The sequence below is a fragment of the Mustelus asterias genome, chromosome 4 (genome assembly GCF_964213995.1).
Source record: "Mustelus asterias chromosome 4, sMusAst1.hap1.1, whole genome shotgun sequence".
Taxonomy (NCBI): domain Eukaryota; kingdom Metazoa; phylum Chordata; class Chondrichthyes; order Carcharhiniformes; family Triakidae; genus Mustelus; species Mustelus asterias.
In genome coordinates this window covers 99042783-99062472 of record NC_135804.1, presented here as the reverse complement: position 1 = coordinate 99062472, position 19690 = coordinate 99042783, and the positions used below count along the sequence as shown (strand labels likewise).

The 19690-nt window shown below is 45.7% G+C and overlaps 1 protein-coding gene across 7 annotated transcripts in view; it reads left to right on the top strand.

Annotated features, from left to right (window-relative positions):
- The first annotated feature begins 237 nt into the window (after positions 1–237).
- Positions 238–19690, top strand: part of gdpd2 (glycerophosphodiester phosphodiesterase domain containing 2) — a 169327-nt gene continuing 149874 nt past the window's right edge. For 2 of the 7 annotated variants that reach the window (XM_078211460.1, XM_078211454.1), the window contains exon 1: positions 238–386. The gene's annotated coding sequence lies outside the window, so the exon portion shown is untranslated. Of the gene's footprint in view, positions 387–15239; positions 15318–19690 lie in introns of all 7 variants that reach the window. The other 5 variants (XM_078211455.1, XM_078211456.1, XM_078211459.1 and 2 more) reach the window with 5 other exon arrangements.

Below are 19690 nucleotides of genomic sequence, written 5' to 3'. Positions count from 1 at the left end.
TTATCTCATTGTAATAACATGGCGACGAGAAATTGTTGAACTCAATAAAAGTCTGGAAAGTTGTGAAGTGCCGAACTGAAAGGTAAAGTGCTGTTGATGAATTTTATGTTAAACTTCACTAGAACAACATCGGACAAACTAATCTTGCTAATCCAGTTTGTGACTGCAACAGCTGTGAGCTCAGGGCGTGCCATGTTCTCATGCTTAACTGCTTCTAGTGCCTACCCAATAAGAATCAGGTATGAGAAGGCTAAGGAAAATACTTCCAGGTATGTTTGGATTGGCCAATGATTCAGACACCAAAGGTGGGTTTTTCTTAAGAAGTGAGGCCAGCATGTTAAGAGGGTGAACATGTGGGAGAAGCAGTGAGAAGCTTTGAGCATAAGGTTAGTGTACCTGTGAGATTGTGTATTATGTTACTGCAGTTTTGATCTGTAATTTGAAATTTTAACTTATATATTTACTTAGGTTTTAATAGTCTTTATGAAAAAATAACTTTTATATAGTCTTGCCTCCTGATTTTGAAAGTGCTGATTCTTGCTGAGGTTTGGTGCCAGGGATGCTGTCAGTGTGCGATTTGAACCTTCAGGTCTGCATTGGTTTAATAATGCACTGAAGAGTATCTTCACCACCAGAATGGTAACATATCTATAATCTATTAAAAAATGCCTGTCAGTCCTGTCAACTTTTATAATTTTATGATTGTACGTGGAACTTCAGTTAAGTTGCTAGATGAGAAAAGTTGGTGTTGTTCTCATTAGAGCAGAAAAGTTAAATTGAGCTTTCATTTTTGTAGAGGTATTCAGATACATGAAGAGTATTGATTAGGTAAATAAGAGAAAACTATTTCTGCACTTTCTACTTAACTTCCCCACTTTTGGTTTAGAATTTTCCCACTTTTTAGTAATGAGTCTCATATATTTTTCCACTTTCAATTAATGATTCCCTTCCATGTACTAATTTTTTCAGCATAGTTCTTTGACTATTTAATTAATCATTTCTCTTTTTTTTGTCTACGTCAAAAATACCCGAATGTTTTGACAGAATTGTTGCTCACCAACATGTTTTGTTTTTTGGGTGAAGCAAAATTAAAAATATATACTCAATCATACAACTACTTTTATCCAGAAAAATATATAGTTGCATTATGTTTCGGAGGTCCTTGGAATTGTTATAATCTAGAAGAGGCAGATGTGCCCACATGACTTCTGTTAATTTACCTTCAAAGGTCACTGCCCTGCAGACAGTGAATAAAACTGCTGCAGTCACGCCAAAATGGTGGAGATTCCAAGGAGGAATTGAAGTGACCATCACTTCAATTATTTCCTGCGCACCATTCACAATTCCTCAGATACTGAAGCAGTCCATGTTCAAATGCAACAAGATCTGGACAATATCCAGGCTTGGCTGACAAGTGGCAAGTAACATTCACACCACATAAATGCCAGGCAATGAATATCACCAATAAGAGACACTCTAACCAGTGCCCCCTGATATTCAATGGTGTCAATATCCTTGGGGTTACCATTGACCATAAACTCAACTGGACTCACCACATAAACACAGTGGTTACAAGAGCAGGTCAGAGACTAGAAATACTGCAGTGAGTAAGTAACTCACCTCCTGACTCCCCAGAGCCTATCCACCATCTACAAGGCACAAGTCAGGAGTGTGATGGAATACTCCCCACTTGCCTGGGTGGGTGCAGCACCAACAACACTCAAGAAGCTTGACATCATCCAGGACAAAGCAGCCCACTTGATTGGCACCACATCTACAAACATTCAATCCCTCAACCACCGACACTCAGTAGCAGCAGTGTGTAATACCTACACGATGCGCTGCAGCAATTCACCAAAGATCCTGAGACAGCACCTTCCAAACACACGACCACTTGCATCTAGAAGGACAAGGGCAGCAGATACTTGGGAATATCACCTGCAAATTCCCCTCCAAGCCACTCACCATCCTGACTTGGAAATATATCGCCATTCCTTCACAGTCGCTGGGTCAAAATCCTGGAATTCCCTCCCTAATGGCATTATGGGTCACCCCACAGAACATGGATTGTGGTGATTCAAGAAGGCAGCTCACCACCACCTTCTCAAGGGCAACTGGGGATGGGCAATAGGTGCTGGCCAGCCAGCGATGCCCTTGTCCCACGAATGAATAAAAAGAATAAGAAAAGACCATAAAATTTTAGGACAAGGCCAGGCATAGCCCCAGGCCATCAATTCAGTCTGATCAGTACTCACCATATGAACGATCTTTCACCTTGAAGGCAGGAAGGAACAACTTGGCCAATGGGGAGCAGCAGATTGAGCATATTGGTGATGTCATGCAGCCATCCAAATGGGTACCATGAGACTGATTGACATCCACTTGGTCTCCACCCACTGACTGTCCAACTGTTCGCCCACCCACTGACTGTCCAGCTGATCTCCACCCACTGACTGTCCAACTGTTCGCCACCCACTGACTGTCCAGCTGATCTCCACCCACTGACTGTCCAACTGTTCGCCACCCACTGACTGTCCACCTGATCTCCACCCACTGACTGTCCAACTGTTCGCCCACCCACTGACTGTCCACCTGATCGCCCACCCACTGACTGTCCACCTGATCGCCCACCCACTGATTGTCCACCTGGCCTCCACCCACTGACTGTCCACCAAGTCGCCACTCAATGATTATCCACCTGGCCTCCTGCTCCTGATCTCCACCCACTGGTTGTCCATCTGATCGCCACCCACTGACTGTCCACCTGTTGACCATCCACCTGGTCCCATCCATATGCTGGCCATCCACCTTGTCTCCTCCACCTGATAACTGGCAACTTGGCCTCTTCCACTGATTGTCCACCCAGTTCTCTCCATCTGCTGACCATCCACTTAGTCTCCTCCAGCTGGTCTCCACTTGTTCTCCACCTTGTCCCCAACCTAGTCTCTACATACAGATGGTTCACCTGTTGACTGTGCACCTGATCTCCTCCACCTAGTCTCCACTTGCTGACTGTCCACCTCATTTTCCCTTCCCTTTCAGACCCACACTCAGACTCTCCTTTCCCCTCTGACCCCCACTCGGATTCCCCTTCCCCGTCAGACCCACATTCATACTCCCCTTTACCCTCAGGCCCCTAATCAGGCCCCCCTTCTCCCTCAGACCCCCACTCAGACGCCCCTTCCCCATCAGCCCCCACTCAGGCTCCTTTCCCCCATCAGACCATAATAAATGAGAAGGCTTTGATCAGTCAGTTTCTAAAAGCCTTCAGTGACAGCTTCAGCCGTGAATGCGTCTGGAGTTGTTTCATTAACGCTAACCTCAAACTAAGCCAGATTGGCAGTCTGTAGTTTCTGCTTTGTAAAAGAGGAAGTGAGAACTGAACTGTTTGGGAGGGAAAAGGGGAGACTAAGTGGGGGTTTGAGTGGATAAGGGGATCAGAGTGGGGATCTGACGGGGAAGGGGACCTGAGCGGGATTTGAGTGGGGAGAAGGGGGCTAAGTGGGGGGTCACCTTCTGGGGGAAGAGGGGGAAGAATACCCCTCTTTGCTGAGGGGTTGATGGTGCCCCCTGGACCCTTGGAATCCAACACCCCAGGTCCACGACAGTGAAAACCTGTAGTGAAACCTTCACCCTGCAGCTGCAGCCTCCAAGCCCGCTAATGGCATGGTAAAGAACCTATTTAAATATTTATTGGGTTCTGGCTGGGAACCCAATTGTGGACAGCAGGCGGGACCTGGACTATCACGTTAGCCAATTCTCTGGGCCATCAGGATTTGCGATCGGAGTTACCAGTGCCAAAGAATCTGTATTAATGAGACTATTGTAGCTTCAAATGTCCTGTGTCATCTGTGTTAATCTTAAACCCTGTGTGTAGTTTTAAACTGAGGGGAAATGTAAAGGAGTATTGCTTTATAATCCAATCTTTCCATGTTTAATCAATATTTTTTTAACGTTAAAACTAATTAGTGGTTCTGTGACTCTGTTCCTCCATGTTTGATTTAAAAAAGTAAAAGTTATCGGGGGGAGTTTTCCCGTTCCGCTCACCACGGGAATCGTAGCAGGTGGGGAGGGCGGACCATGCAAATGTCCGTTGACCTCGGGGTGGGATTTTCCGGTTTTGGGACGAGCACGGCTGGAAAATCCCGCCCATGGTCTTTTGAGCCTGTGTTCCATTCTGGGATCTCCCATCCAATTATAACATCAACTGGGATCGTAACAAAATAAATCGATCGATTGTTAGGACATGGCACGTTCCCACCAGAAACACTGGTCGGAATTGATTCTATCAAAGATTTTGTGTGTGAAAAAAAAGAGAGAAGTCTGGGAATTAGGATGAGATGGGTAGTTATTTGAGATCTGTGCAGTTACAAGAATGGGCTGAGTAGCTTCCTTTTGTGTTATGACATCCTACATTTCCCTCATGAAAACCCATTATCATCACAGCAGTACTGCTAAAATCAATTACCTCCCAACAGGTTGAGAAAAGATAAAAATCTTGTTTCAAATTAGATAAATCAAGTGACTGACAAAACTTCTGCGGTCTAAAAAAAAACCTTTGTATTCTTAGAGAATGAGGCTATACATGACCCAAGCCTTGATCCTTATAAAGTATTTGTTCGGTTAGGAAGGTGGAAGAGGTCTCAGTCCTGGTGCTAAAATTTTAAAATAGAGACCATTGTCTGATTCACTCCTGCTTGTGATAACGCAAAGGAAGAAAGGGCACTAATCAGAAAGCAGAATACATTGTTCTTTCTAAGGGAAGGCAAGCTTAACATAGACTGATTTGGCATCGCCTCAGTGTTATGGTGGGGGATTTAGCTGCAGAATGTGCTTCCCTCGCTCAGTGAGCTGACGACACAATCCTGTATGCCACATCCAACTAAGTTAGTACTGCCCCTTGAACATCCCCTTGAGGGGGATAGGGTGAAAGAAGGTAGAGAGGGCAAAGGAAATTAAATACCTGCATTCCTAGTTCCCGTTGCCATGAGCTGGGATTTATAGGTGCGCACTTCCAATTCCAACTCCATCCACATGACAGCCATTCCCACTCATGCTTTCTCAGATTCAAACTCCTAAACACTGGACGCCAACACCGGCTATGCTCCCATCAGGCACTGCATGCTGGGTCTCCCCCGATTCCATACAATTGCCCCTCACTGTACAGACACTTAGCCAAATACAACATGGATAGTGGATTGCCATGGATATTGTAGTTCTGAACGGGTGAATGCCTCCACAGCATCTGTGCACAACCAAGATCTGCAGCAAATCAGGTAAGGCCTACACTCTCATCTGTGCTTGGCTGAGAATAATGATTGCCATTGCAATTGTGAGTGGGTTTGCAATGTGTGTCGCTACTTGAATGGCTGTGAAAGATATCAATCAGAGAGCCTCATTTTGGGGTCCCCTTGCTTTCGGGGGTGTCATGCCAGGGCATGGTACGTTTGATTGTAAACCTGCTCTACTTGTTAGCAACTTGCTTCAACAAAAAATTACTTCAGCGCTAGCCAAAGCAATCACTCCAACTATTTGAACTCTAGCCAAAGAGGTATGTGTTTCATTAAGGCAGAGCTTTGAATGGCACTGGAAAATGCTATCATTTTCCAATGCCATTCAGTGCTCTGCCTTAATCAAACTTGCTTCTGCAAACTCTACTGTCTTTGGCTTGGTATGAATGTTGTCAGTGGCTGTTTTAACCAGAGTTGACAGTATGATTTGAGGTTGACTCGGTGTTTGATTGGCAATTGAGATGCTGCTTTCCCCAGTTGATTCTGTTAGTATCAGGTTTTCAGGACGGTCCAGGCCATCTCACGGAACAGTTGGATTTGGATTCTGCCAGTTCTGCCTCTGGCACCTAGGTTCTTGTCGCCAAAAATTGATCCTCATGCCTCCTACCTTGTCTCGGGTTTGGAGAGTTTAAGAAACCAGTCTGGTCTGTGCTATGCTGATGGCAGGAATCCATTTTTCACCTGTAGTATAGTTTCTTGCCAGAATCTCTTGTCCCTGGCGAAAAACACAATGTTCCGTTTTGTTTTCCTGCCGTTCGCCGATCCTGTTGCTTTTTCTGGACCCTGTCTTTTGTCTTTGGTAGTTTTAGTAAGTCAAATGCTGTATGTGATCAATGTTTAATCATTAGCAACGCCAGAGAAATTTGGGTGTGGTGAGCAATATGCCTGAACATGAGCAGGAATTGACTCAAGTGTTTGATCAATGAATCTTGTTCTCTGGTATTCCAGAGTGTGTGTTTCATCATTTGCTGGTCCATTTGTAACAGAATGGTATGATGTGGATGTGATGTGTTATATTCCATTCTTCTTCAAGAAGTTTCATACTCTTGAGATATGAACTGTGGTCTATTGTTCATGGTAACCAAATCTGCTGAAGATTTCTCCCAGTCTCTCATTGATTGCATTATGGCAATTTCTGACCATTCCCAATGAGCATCGACTAGAATGAGAAACATGCGTCCCTCAAACAGTCCTGTGTAAGCAATATGTACCCATTGCAAAACTTCTTTTGGCCATTCCCATGGATGCAACAGTGCTATTGACGGCAGGTTTCACACTTCCGCGCAAGACGTACACATTCCCGCCTTCTCTTCCATTTCAGCATCTAAACCAGGTGACCAGAAATAGCTCCTCACTATCTCCTTCATTCTCACAATACCACAATAGCCTTCATGTAAATGGTTCAATACGCAGTTTCTTATTAGAGGTCGAATGATAACTCTTATTCCCCAGCATGAGTTCAGCAAGAATAGCAATTAATGAATGGGCAATGAATGTTGACATTGCCAAGAATGTCTGGATAGGACGATGAAAAATAAAAAGTGAGCACTAACCAATATGACGCACTCTGCATGGTCACACAGTTAAAGAAGCGTTTTTTTTATGTAGCCATCTCCCCATTGAATCACCGGCATGCAGTGAATGTCTCCCTGCATCACTGGGAATCTCCCTACCCTGATTAAGTCATATGCCCACTCATCCTGCTTCTTTCTACATTGAGGGAAGACATTGAAGCCCACCTCCTCATGTACATCAACTGACCTCTGATGTAGTGATGCAGGATGAATTGAGGGATGTTGCTGCCTTCAGCCTGGAAGGATCCTGAAACATAAAAATTGATGGTCAATCATAGAACCTTTCTTGCACTACTCTGTGGCTGTTGGTTCAATTGAGAAGGTGGTATAGTCCAGTGCCCACATCCTTGGTGCAATGTAGCCAACTCAGACCTACTGGCTGAGGTAGAGGTAAGAGAGGTACTCTCTGAGTACCCTAGGTGGGTATTGACTTCTGTTGAAAGCCCTCCTCCCTCTGTGCATTTCTATGCTTCTCTGCTGTCTGTGCTCCATCTCCCTATTATCCTGCAGCTCATAGGGGCTGCGACTATAAGCCCCCTGAGTGAGACCCAAGCTTTCCGCCCAGAGGCCTGAAAACCAATGCTCCATCTAAGCTGCACAGCAATCCAAAATTTACTATGCAGAAGACAAACAGAATGTTTGCAACAGCCTGTCCCTTTAAGATGTGTGTACATGCGACCACAGGGCAATCTTAAAGGAGCCATACAGTGCAACAAATGGGTCATGCCCAGCAAAGGACAATTAGAGGGAATGGTTTCAAATTCCACCCTCAGCACCTTACCTTGGTTCAGCAGCATTCCATTATGACTTCAACCACTTAAGAGAGTTCCTCCAACAACACGTTATCCAGTACTTCCATTGAGAATGGAGAAGCAAAGGAAAGTGAAAAGCACCTCTTCTGGAAGTCCCATGCTGATACCTTTAAATGGCGCTCGTGTGAGTGGGATGCCTTTTACAGTGCTTTCAGTTTTTAAGGATGATAATTAAGAGGACCTGTGAGGTCCAACAGACCAACTGGGCACCCGATCTGTGTTAGATGCTGACTGAGATCACAATCTGCCCATACCTCTGGTGCATGCACGGCACACTGGCTGTGTCACCTTTCCAAGCATGGGTGATTCACATAGGCCATGCCAGAAGTGGCCAGAAGTTGATCTGCCAATATCTTTAGCCACTCCAGGTTCTCATGACATTGAAACCAGTCGCACTCAGGAGCTGAATTTGGTAACCATGAACTTTTCATTCAATCATTGTCAGTAAAAAGCAAAGGGCACTGCCTATTAGTAGCAGCACAAATTGTACAACAATTGTTCCAAAGCTAGAATGTTTCAGCTATAATTTCAACTGCAGTATTCGGTAATAGATAATTTTGTAGCTTAAATGAATATGTATGAAATGAAATTTAAATGATTGCCTCAGAGTCTTGCAGTACAACACAGACATCTTATTTCAACAGCCTTATGAAAGGAGATGTAACTAATTCTGATTATAATGAAAAGTCCCCAGGACAGCAAGCTGAATTAGCCTTGTGATAAAGGAGATTGGACGTTTGATTGAAATGTAGGTTGCACAATGAATTATTGCATAAAACAGCAGCAGGAAATTGGGTTAATTTATTTTATTCCTGAAGTAAAATGGAACATGTTAATCATCTTAAAACTATAGCAGCCAGACTTACACTGGCCTCGGGCATCAATTACACTGAGTTTTTCACTCTAATAGTAAAATCTCCGCATCTGGTATTGAGACTGTTGCACTCAAACATGAATTTAGACATACAAATATGTAAAGAAACCAGCTGATCTCCTGTTGCTTTCTTTATGGGTAATCCAGAACACAGTTGTTCTGTTTATCTACTAAACTGAGCTGTAACGTTTAAGAGATTGGGTTGAGTACTCTCTGTGGGGAAGTTCTCTAAATAGACAAATCCATTTGATTGTAGCTGGTCATAATCTCTTTCAGATACCAGGTCAATGATTGGCTTTCTCTTTTTAAAAATTGTTTTCCTTCTGTTACAAAGTGTGACATTTATCGGTGTCCTATCTGAAGTATGGCAGAAGTACACCAGATACAAAGCTAATTAATAAAGGTAAAGGCCAGGATTTTCCATTCCCATTCGCATTGGGTGGATTCAACAACAGGAGCGGAAAATATCTCAAGAAGTTGTGTTTCACGTCAAAATGAAAGCATGATGTTGTCGTCTCCTCTCCCCATCAGTGGTGGGCCGTGTTTCCTGTTGCCCAACATTAGGAACATCTTTATAATATATCTGCATCTCACTATCAGGCCCATATGTGGGAATCATATCCCCCCCGGCCCCCCACCCCCACCCCGTCAAATAATCCATCCATGGTGGCATGATGTCAGAAGGGCACAAAGCATGACTGGCTTCAAAAGGCCTGCACCTGGTGAGCAGAACTCCGAGCGTAACTCAGAGTTGAGGGCAACATTTGTGGAAAGTCTCCACATCTTCAAGGGGAAAGAGAGATATGAGGGTTGACTCAGGGGAGACAAGTGTTGACTTGGGGGATACGAATGTTGACTTGGGAAAGATGAGGGTTGACTCGAGTGGTACGAGGAATGACCCTGGGGAGACAAGAGGAAGATGAGGCTTGACTCAGGGGTACAAGGGTTACATGAGGGTTGACCCAGGGAGATGAGGATTGACTTGGGGTGTTACAAGAATTGACTTTAGTATGAGGGTTAAATTGGGCTCACTGGGGCGGTGACTCATGGGGAGATGAGTGCTGACTTGGGAGACACAAGGACACTCAGGGTGCAAGGGTTTGACACATAGCTGAGCACTTCTAATCCTTGGCTATGCACTGAGGTGCATTTGACAAGTGCCCCCATGGGCCACGCTGAGCATAAGACCTTGGAGTGAAGATTGGGACAATGCCTGTGCCTGAGATGATAGCACAGGATGCAGTAAAATGGCCAAAGCTGTAGCCACTCCATCATGTGGTTTGGGGCAAAGGTGGTGTGGGGTCTTGCCAAAGCAGCATGTGAAGTAAGGATTTGGCAAAATGTGGTGGCCAGGACATGAATCAGTGGACTTTGAGAGGCAATTTCAGCTGAAGAATGGACAAACAGCGATCCTTAGGATACAAATGTTAACCATCAAGTCTCTCTTTAATACGGCAGTGTGGAGACCATCCAGAACATGGAGCCTGGTGATCCCGCTGCCGTTCTTCTCACTTACAGACAGGAGGGAAGATTTCAATGGCAATTGCCATTGCCTTGCCAAAGGCAGGCACAGAACCATCAAGAGAAAGGGATGTCAGGTCCTGCTCCAAACACAAAGGATCAATCCAAGAGAGCCATTGCTCGGTGACCCCTCACTAGACCCAGGGTCTACGATGGTGCTTAACAAATCTGCAGATGATGGAGAACAGTATCACCAAAGGCTACACCTGTCAAGGCAACTGGTTGGTCACATCTGCCACCTTCTGCAGGAGTTGGAATCGATCCACTGCCAGTGCCAATGAAAGTTACAGCGGTGCTCAATTTTTATGCCAGTGGCTCCTTCCAGAGATCCACAGGTGACTTCTGCAAGATTTCACAAGCCTCCCACTCAGGAAGTAATGGTTGCAATCTTCACAAGGGCACACAACTTTGTCCATTTTGATCTGGATCAGACAAGTCAGGATCAGGAGCAATGGGCTTTGCACAGAAATCATAGAAGTCATAGAAACCCTACAGTGCAGAAGGAGGCCATTCGGCCCATCGAGTCTGCACCGACCACAATCCCACCCAGGCCCTACCCCCACATATATACATAGATCTCTGGTTTCCCCCAGTGCAGGGTACCATTGACTTCACTCACTTGGCACTCAGAGCTCCATGGCATCAAGCTCTGCACTATGTGAACAGCAAGGACTTCCACTCGCTGAATGTTCAGCTGGCCTGAGACCACATTAAATGCATCCTGCATGTATGCACCTGACTCCCCGGGAGTGTGCATGACTCATTCGCAGCCACTCTCAGATCCCTGACATGTTTCAAGGTCATGATGTGGAGATGCCGGCGTTGGACTGGGGTAAACACAGTAAGAAGTTTAACAACATCAGGTTAAAGTCTAACAGGTTTATTTGGTAGCAAAAGCCACACAAGCTCCGAAAGCTTGTGTGGCTTTTGCTACCAAATAAACCTGTTGGACTTTAACCTGGTGTTGTTAAACTTCTTACTATGTTTCAAGGTCCACAGAGGCTGTCAGGTTGGCTCCTCAAAGACAAGGGTTATCTACTGAGGAAGTGGCTGATGACATCTGTCCAGAGGCCACGAAGTGTAGCTGAGACAAGATACACTGCTGCAACTCGCACTTTGGTGGAGCAGGCCATAGGGATGCTGAGGATGAAGTTCCAGTGCCTGGACTGGTCTGGTGGAGCCTGCAATACCATCCTCAGAGGGTGTCATGTATCATGGCCTGCACAACATGGTGCTGCAATGGGAGCAATGGAGAAGCTGCCCAAGGGGAGGGATGGAGGGACGGCACATTTTCTCTGATGAGGAGGATGTTGAAGGAGGTGAGGCAAAGAAGTCCTCGAGGGAGAGAATGTCAGCTATGAGGCAATGGTGTCACCAAGATAAGGCAGACAAGCTTGGGACGTGTTCATCGCTGAAAGATCCATAGAGTGCAATGAAGAGATCCAGTGAGGATATCCCATTATCGTCACATGACTTCTATGAGCACTGCTCTCCTGTCTGACTGATGGCAGTGCATACCCTCTATGATCAGGCTCATTTCATGGAGACGCAGTGGATGTTCATAATCCCTACATTGCAGGAGGATGATAATGACTTGCAGTGGAGACTCCTCACGGAGCTTCTGTGAATGTCTGACTCCTGCCTGGGTGATAGCAGCTCACTGACTCTCAATGATTAGGGTCATACCATGGCGATGCAGCAGAGAAAGTTTCACCTCTCCTGAGTGGCACCCTTGAGGTTCAGTGCCACCAGAGGCTGAGGCAGATGGGGAGTGGGGGGGCAGCCACAGGCCAATGGTGCAGAGACTGGAATGAGTGACATTGGCCCTTTACATTGTGGGAGACAACCTCATTCTCCATGATGTACATAAGGCTGGTTTAAGTCTGATGCTTACCAGCATTACACAGATGAGTTTTGACTGTGAAATTTGGTGGGGGGGACACAAGCAGAGGCTGTTTAGCAGGCTAGAATGTTTCGATTCATGGTGGCGTGATGCGAATGTTTAAATTCCAAATAAATGTTTAATTTCAGAATTTCTATTAAAAATTGCTCTCAAGCTTGGATAATGACTCCATTCTTTCAGAACTTCTGCTGTTGCTATTAATAAGTTTATTTGATTGTTTTCCAAAAACAATGTAATTGATGAAGACATTCCCTCTGTAAAACTTTCCTTTCCCTGTAATTGTCATCTAAAGACATCAGGATTTCCTTTCTTGTAAACAGCGCCAACAATATGGAAGTCAGTGATCTGCTGTTTCTTTCTGATAAACAAGTATAAAAAGGCAACAAACCAGAGGACATAACCTTAGCTCATTGCATCTCAAATTTATACATGCCATCCGTTGATAACTGCCCTTGAGGATGACAGACTGATGGCCATTATATCAGATAGCCTAAGTAATCGCAGCATCCCTAAGTGGTCCCATCAGCAAACCATTCATATTGATATCAATATCCTTGATACACCATAACAAGCCTCTTGAATGACTTCCTTCTGTATATTTGACATTGAAAGCTTCACTGTCAAATATACAGAAGCTTCCAATTTATCAGGCAGGACTGCTTAACTTTCTCACCTTTTGCCTTGCATTAGTTTGTTTGAAAGTTTGCATCCTTGATTCTCACTTTTTGATTTGGTTCATAACTACTAAACTAACAGATATGCATAGATTGGAAAAGACGCAGTCGACATGAGAAGTCTTCTCAGCCAATGAGAACTACTATTAAAGACAAAGGTTAAAATAAAGATTAAGAAACTGCCTGTTACACTCAACTGAAATGTTGATTTTACAAATGAAAAGAAAAATAAATTGCAGTAACAAAAAGAACTAAACTATCAAAAAGAACATTGTAAGTCAACAAATATTTTATATCTTCCACCTGTTTGAGACAATTTGGGGCCGATTCTCCGACTCTTCAGACAGCCGGTGGGAATTCCGTTGTCCCGAAGAATGGGACACCAGCTGAAAATCAGGATTTCCGATGGACGCCCAGGTAGACATTTCAGGAGCGGACAGGAAATTGGCCCAGTAAGACTGGGTCTTGGCTAAGGGTATCGCCCACATTGCTCAGACCATAGTGGGTCTCCAGGATTGGTATCACCAGACGACAGTGAGGCAGCTGGATCTCACTCCGCCTGCCCATTTGTCCCATGGAGAGGTCTGGGAGCCACTGGGCACCCTGAAGGAGGACGAAGCTGGAGCTTTCATTAGGAAGCTCCTGGCAATCTCTAGACCTTCTGAATCCCCCTTCCTGACACCACAAGGATTCGGGAAGAACACGGTGACAGTGTCACCCGTGACCTGCCCTGCCATCCTCAATTGGGTTCCCTCCCGGCGCAGGTAACCTGATAATTATGCAAATAGCTCCATCTCCATGTCATTAGCGGGACTGACCCCAGATGCATCAGCCACGTGATAGTCACCCACCCTCACTACCAGAAATCACACGGGCATCATTTGGTGTACACTTGAAAAGCGAAGACCCCTTTGTGTGTTTCTCCCTACCCACAAACTCCCCCTCTCCAAAGGTCAACGTAGCATCACACCAGGGTGATGGTCCTGGGTTGGCAGTGTCAGCTGGTCTGATCACAAGGCAGGAGGGTGATGACAACTCACTGTGAGGAAAGCCAAGGTGCTCCTCATGATGACAAGAGATCTGATTCCTGTCTACCTCAAGATGTTCCACTGACTTCCCTTTCCATCCCTGAGTGTGTAATGGAGAGACACTTCTTTCTGGCCCACAGCTAGTCCGATGGGGGAGGGAGGGTTTGGCCGAAGGTGAGGGCTTCCTGCAGAGAGGGTGGTGCAGGTGTGAATCGGTGTGTCTCACTCAGGCTCACATGGCTTTCTACCCCAGGATAAGTCTGTAGAGCCTGTGAGACCATTACTGCTGAGTGGAGATAGAAACGCTGTCCACCCCCTTCCCACCATCTCCCACTGATGAGGCTGACTACACAAAGTGAAAAATATTCAAGCTTAAGGTGACTAGCTATGACTGTAACACTACATTCTGCACTCTCTCGTTTCCTTCTCTATGAACGGTATGCTTTGTCTGTATAGCATGCAAGAAACAATACTTTTCACTGTATGTTAATACATGTGACAATAATAAATCAAATCAAATCAAAACAATGTTTTAATGTTGAAAATGTACATTTGGTGCCCCCTTCTCTATAACTAACCTGTGCTAACTGTGCTCCTGCAACTTCTTAACTTTTTGAGGTCCCGCGCTTCTTCTAGGAGTTCCCCGATACTGCACATCAGATGTGGAGGCAGCTTGCTGCGTTCCATGTCCTGTGGAGTGAAATCTAGCTGCCTCACTGTGTTCTGGCTATGCCAGTCCTAGAGACCCTCCATGGTGTGAGGAATGTGGGTGATGCCCTCAGCCAAGGCCCGCTATGACTGGGCCAGGCTCTTGAGCCCTTTTGCAATATCCACCTGGGCCTTTGACCTGCCTGTAAGAATGCTGGACATGCTGTCTTGGCCCTCAACAATGGATAGCACAGAGTGAGCCTGGCCTTGGACGCTCTCAGTCATTGCTCGGACTTCTTGCCCCAGGCTCTCCACTGCGGCTGCCACCTGTTCAGTGTTAACCGGGGTTGCATGTATTTCCGGCACCATCTCCTGTGACAGAAGCCTGGTGGACTATTCTAGGTGTCCTTTGCAGTTGCAGAAAGGTGCCAGACACACCCTCCTGATAAGCATGGTTTTGCTTCTGCATCTGTAGCAGTGCTGGAATGAGCTTTTCCAGAGGATCAACATCTGCCTTCAGGGCTGCTTGTTCCTGGGAGCCAGCAGTCCTCCGACTGTCAGCTCACCTGAAAGTTCCTACTTCCGCCCAATGTGCAGCAACAGCCGTGTGCTGCTCACCAGAAAGTGCCCCAGATGCCTAACCCTAACATTTCCCACCGAGATGAGTGTACCTGCACTGGTGGATGGTGCAGGTGAAGGCAGCGCCGAAAATTCCATGTCGTCCCCAGAACTGTGGTCTGGGGTTGCTCTGAGGGGTTGGACCAGGAGGTGCAACCCCAGATGGTATGGCCTCAGTGGATGATGATCCTGGGAGAGAAAGGACATGGGTGAACCTTTGGGAACATCAATAGTGTGGAGAATGTTAAACTCACTTGAGATATGGATGAATGTACATTGGACTCTCATTTGCTCAGGGCATGCTGACCTCATAGATGGCTACTGACTGTTCCTGGCCCTCCCCTGCAATTTCCAGGGCCCTTTCTTCAAAGAGGGTAAGGATAATCAGTGCAAGTACACAAGCATCTGTCTTCTCTCTCTCACTCCTATTATGTGTTGTCTTATCTTTGGGGAGAGTAAAAGGAGAATTTGAGAGGGTGACCAGGTGGGTTTGGGGGCTTAACATTGGTGCCATGTGTGGAATCTGGGCCAAGCCTGTGAGTGATCATGATGAGTATTGGGGGAAGGGGGTGAGGCTAATGGGGATCGTTGGGGAGGATTTGGGGGAAGGGACGGAATGCAGAGTTCTGAGGGAGGTGCTGGTAGACTGGTTGGTTGAAGGCTGGAAGTGCTTATTCTAATATGGCTGCAGTTAGGATCAGGAATGATGCCGGGGGAGGACAAGTGGGTGCTCACTCTTGCAGCTCTAACGAGGTTGTTAATTTTCTTCCTGCACTGAATGGCTGTCCTCCAGGTCAGACTGTTGCTGCTGACAGCCCAGGCTTCTGCCACCATATTCATAGGTAGTCTACTGTCTACCCTGGGAACATGGTGGTCTTCCTCTCTGATGCGCGATTAAATCACTCGGGAGGCTGGATCGTACCCGGGAAATAAAGGCTTTTATTACTAACAAGAATGGAGCATACTATATACAATACAATCCCAGACTAAAGGGTCACCAGGCAGTGCAGTGACCTTTATACTCCTCCAGGTAGGCGGAGCCAACTGGAGTGTACCACAGAACAATATCAACAGGTAGAACAGCCCAACCCTAACCCCAACAGTGACAACAGTAACATATCTACAAGTACCCATAGTGCTGACCATCTATGGTTCAGTACTCATAGTGGTAACCAACTATGGTTCACCACACTCTCCTTGATGATGTCCAACATCTGGTCAGCATCCAAGAAGTGTGGAGCTGGTCACCTTCTGGCCATCATCCCTAGTGATGTGGCAGTGGAGTGTCTGAGGAACACTTTTAAGCTCCTCCTGTTTGTTGTTCATTCAGGTGATTCCCAACTCCAGAGAATCAGCTGGCACTGGAGTCAGAGAATCCACGTATTTCACGGGGGGGGGGCCAGGCTATCCCGTTTGGATAGGCAGGATAACTGCTGCCAGCAAAAGTGTGAATCACTCCTGATTTCCTGTCAACGGAAGGGGTTGGACAAAGAGGTGCAACCCCAGATGGCGTGGCCTCAGTGGATGGTGATCCTGGAAAAGAAAGAACAAGGGTTTGCTTTTGGGAACATCAATGATGTGGAGAACATTAAACTCACTTGAGATATGGAGAACAGGAGAATCGGGCCCTTCGTAATTTCCTGTTCAAGGAAAACAACTTCATATTTTATACACATCTCTTTGAAAAGAACTCTAAAAGTATGCATACCACAAACTCTGTGACCCCTTTTCATTTTATCCCTCAAAATATCCATCTTCCCTCGTTGTCAGTTCGGCATCAAGGGGTGAAAGAAACAAACTGCAACAAAAAAACAAACTGCTATAGTTCACTTTGTTCAAATTCTCAGTCACAGCTCCCTAAAACTAAATACTTTTCTGCTCTTCCAACTCTGCCTTGCCTGAAGCCTCATTATTTTAAAATAGCTACATAGTGATAGGATTTGATCTGATTTGATTTGATTTATTATTGTCACATGTATTAGCATACAGTGAAAAGTATTGTTTCTCGCGCGCTGTACAGACAGAGCATACCGTTCATAGAGAAGGAAACGAGCGAGTGCAGAATGTAATGTTACAGTCATAGCTAGGGTGTCGAGAAAGATCAACTTAATGCAAGGTAGGTCCATTCAAAAGTCTGACGGCAGCAGGGAAGGAGCTGTTCTTGTGTCGGTTGGGGCATGACCTCACACTTTTGTATCTTTTTCCCAACGGAAGAAGATGGAAGTGAGAATGTCCGGGATGTGTGATTGATTTTCTCCTGCCTATCACTGAATGTGTGCCAGTTTCCAGGGTGTTTAGAAGATGAAAAGGGAAGGACACTCCGGATTTTACACTTGTGCAATTCAGCAAGTGAATAATTGACAACAGGAAGTAGAGCGGGACCACTCCATCCACCAGCCAATACCCAAAGGTCCATAGGAAGATAGTACAACATACTGTGCATTTCCCTTGCCTTTATCTTTAATAACTTATTGTATTCCGGGACAGTTCTGTTAGACTCAAAGGCGAATAAAGTCAACATCCTTAAAAAAGATGACATGGACCCTGGGGTGGAGAGGATGGAGCAGTTAGCGCAGTTGGCTAGATGGTTGTCATGTGGCTCATTGTGAACTTTTATCCCCGTTCCAGTTGTGGTAAACTAGGGGATCCTTGTCCTTTCCCAGAGTAAAACCATTGCATAAACTGTGGTTCTGCAACCCTCAAATAATTGACAATGCTACTTGGAGAAGAGGAAGAATATGGGCCCGCTAACTACTAGTCCATTAGTTTGACATATTTAATATGGAAGATTCATGAGAAATTATTAGGGATGTAATATACGACCACATAGATGGAAAGGGACATATTAGGAATATCCAACATGATTTCAATAGAGGAAACCATATCTTCCAAATTTGATGACATTTTTGAACAAGTCACCAAAGATGATAAATGAATTGGAAGCTCAGTAGACATTGTTTGCTGAGATTTCCTAAAACTTTTGATAAGTGCTGATATTAGTGGTAATCTATTGAGCTGAATTGGGAATGAACTGGAAGGCAGTAAACAGTAAGTGCCTATTAATGAAATTGGATCTGTTTAGAGCCTGGTCAGTGGTCTCTCACAGTGATGAGTGTAGGACCATTACTCTATAATATTTTTACTAATGATATAAATATAGTAGTTGGGGCATTTTTCATATTTCTGCTAGTGTTAGGATTGCAGACAATGCTCAACAGTTTCAGGCTCATCTTAATGCATTGGGGATTGTTCTGGGGATTGAGAATTTATGGTTAACTTGAAAAAATAGAATGATAAAATGGCCCGAGCCCAGAAGGAAGCCATTTGGCCCATCATGTCCATGACAGCTCTCTGCAAGACCACCTTTTCCTATTCTCCTGCCTTTTCCCCATAGCCCCACAAGTCCTTTTCTTCAGATAATTAGCCAATTCTCTTTTAAAGGCCTTGATCAAATTTGCCTGCACCATGACTTCAGGCAGTGCTTTCTAGAGCCTAGCCTAAAAAGATTTCCCCTCATATTGCCGCCATTGCTTTTGTCAATCATATTGAAACAGTGTCCTCTGGTTCTGAATCCTTCTGCCAACGGATACAGTTTCTCCCTATCTACACTGTCCAGATCTGCCATTAATTTGAACAGCTGGTCTATTTTGCATGTGGGCAGGATGAATGCTGGACTTACAATTAACATTCAGGGAAAAGCATTAAAGCAGGTGGAGAAAGGAAGAGATCTGTAAATTCTGATATATGTTTTTTGAAAGGTGTGGTGAACCATCGTTGGTTCCCACTGGATAGTGCTGAGCCAGGGGCTGGCCAGTACTACAAGGATGTACATATGTTACTGTTGGGTTGTGCTATTGTTGCTGTTGGGGTTAGGGTGGGGTTGTTACACCTTTTGTACTGTAGTGTTGTGGCACATCCCAGTCGGGCTCCGCCTCCTGGGAGAGGTATAAGAGTCCCTGCTCTGGCCGGGACCCCTTCAGTCTGGGATAGTGTATATAAGTTCTGGTAGCTTCGTTAACAGTAAATAAAAGCCTTTTATTTACTGAGCTTCAAGCCTCGTGTCTGAATAGCGCATCAATTTTATTTACTGTCGTTAAACTCTCGTCGAAAAAAAAGAGAGAGTATGGAGCAAATTCTGAAGCCGGAACGCCTTACGCTAGATCCACGTGCGGTGGGCGCTTCTAACACCTTCGACCACTGGCTGAAGTGTTTCGAAGACTACCTGGCCGCCTCCGCAGCGGTCACCACAGATGATGACAGACTCCGGGTCCTCCATGCGAGGGTAAGCGACACTGTCTACCTCGCGATCCGTGCGGCCACCGATTATACAAAGGCCCTCGAGCTTCTGAAGAAGCGCTATACCAAACCACCTAATGAGATACACGCTCGTTACCTCCTAGCCACTCGACGACGGCAGTCTGGCGAAACGATGGAGGACTATGCCAACTAGCTCCTACAGCTAGCGAGGGGCTGTGACTGCAAAGCTGTGTCGGCTGAGCAGAGCATGTACGACCTCGCCCGAGATGCGTTTGTGGCCGGGGTCGGATCGTCGTACATTCGACTTAAACTGTTGGAGAAGGGTAACCTTAATCTTACCCAGGCCATCGAGTTAGCAGAGATGCTCGAGTCGGCCTCCAAAAGCTTAGTATTATATCCGGAGGACCATGAGGAGACAACGTGGCTGGAGCAGTCGCAAATCCCTCCTCGTCCCTCGGGTTCGAAATGCTGTGTAATGGCGTGCTCCCAT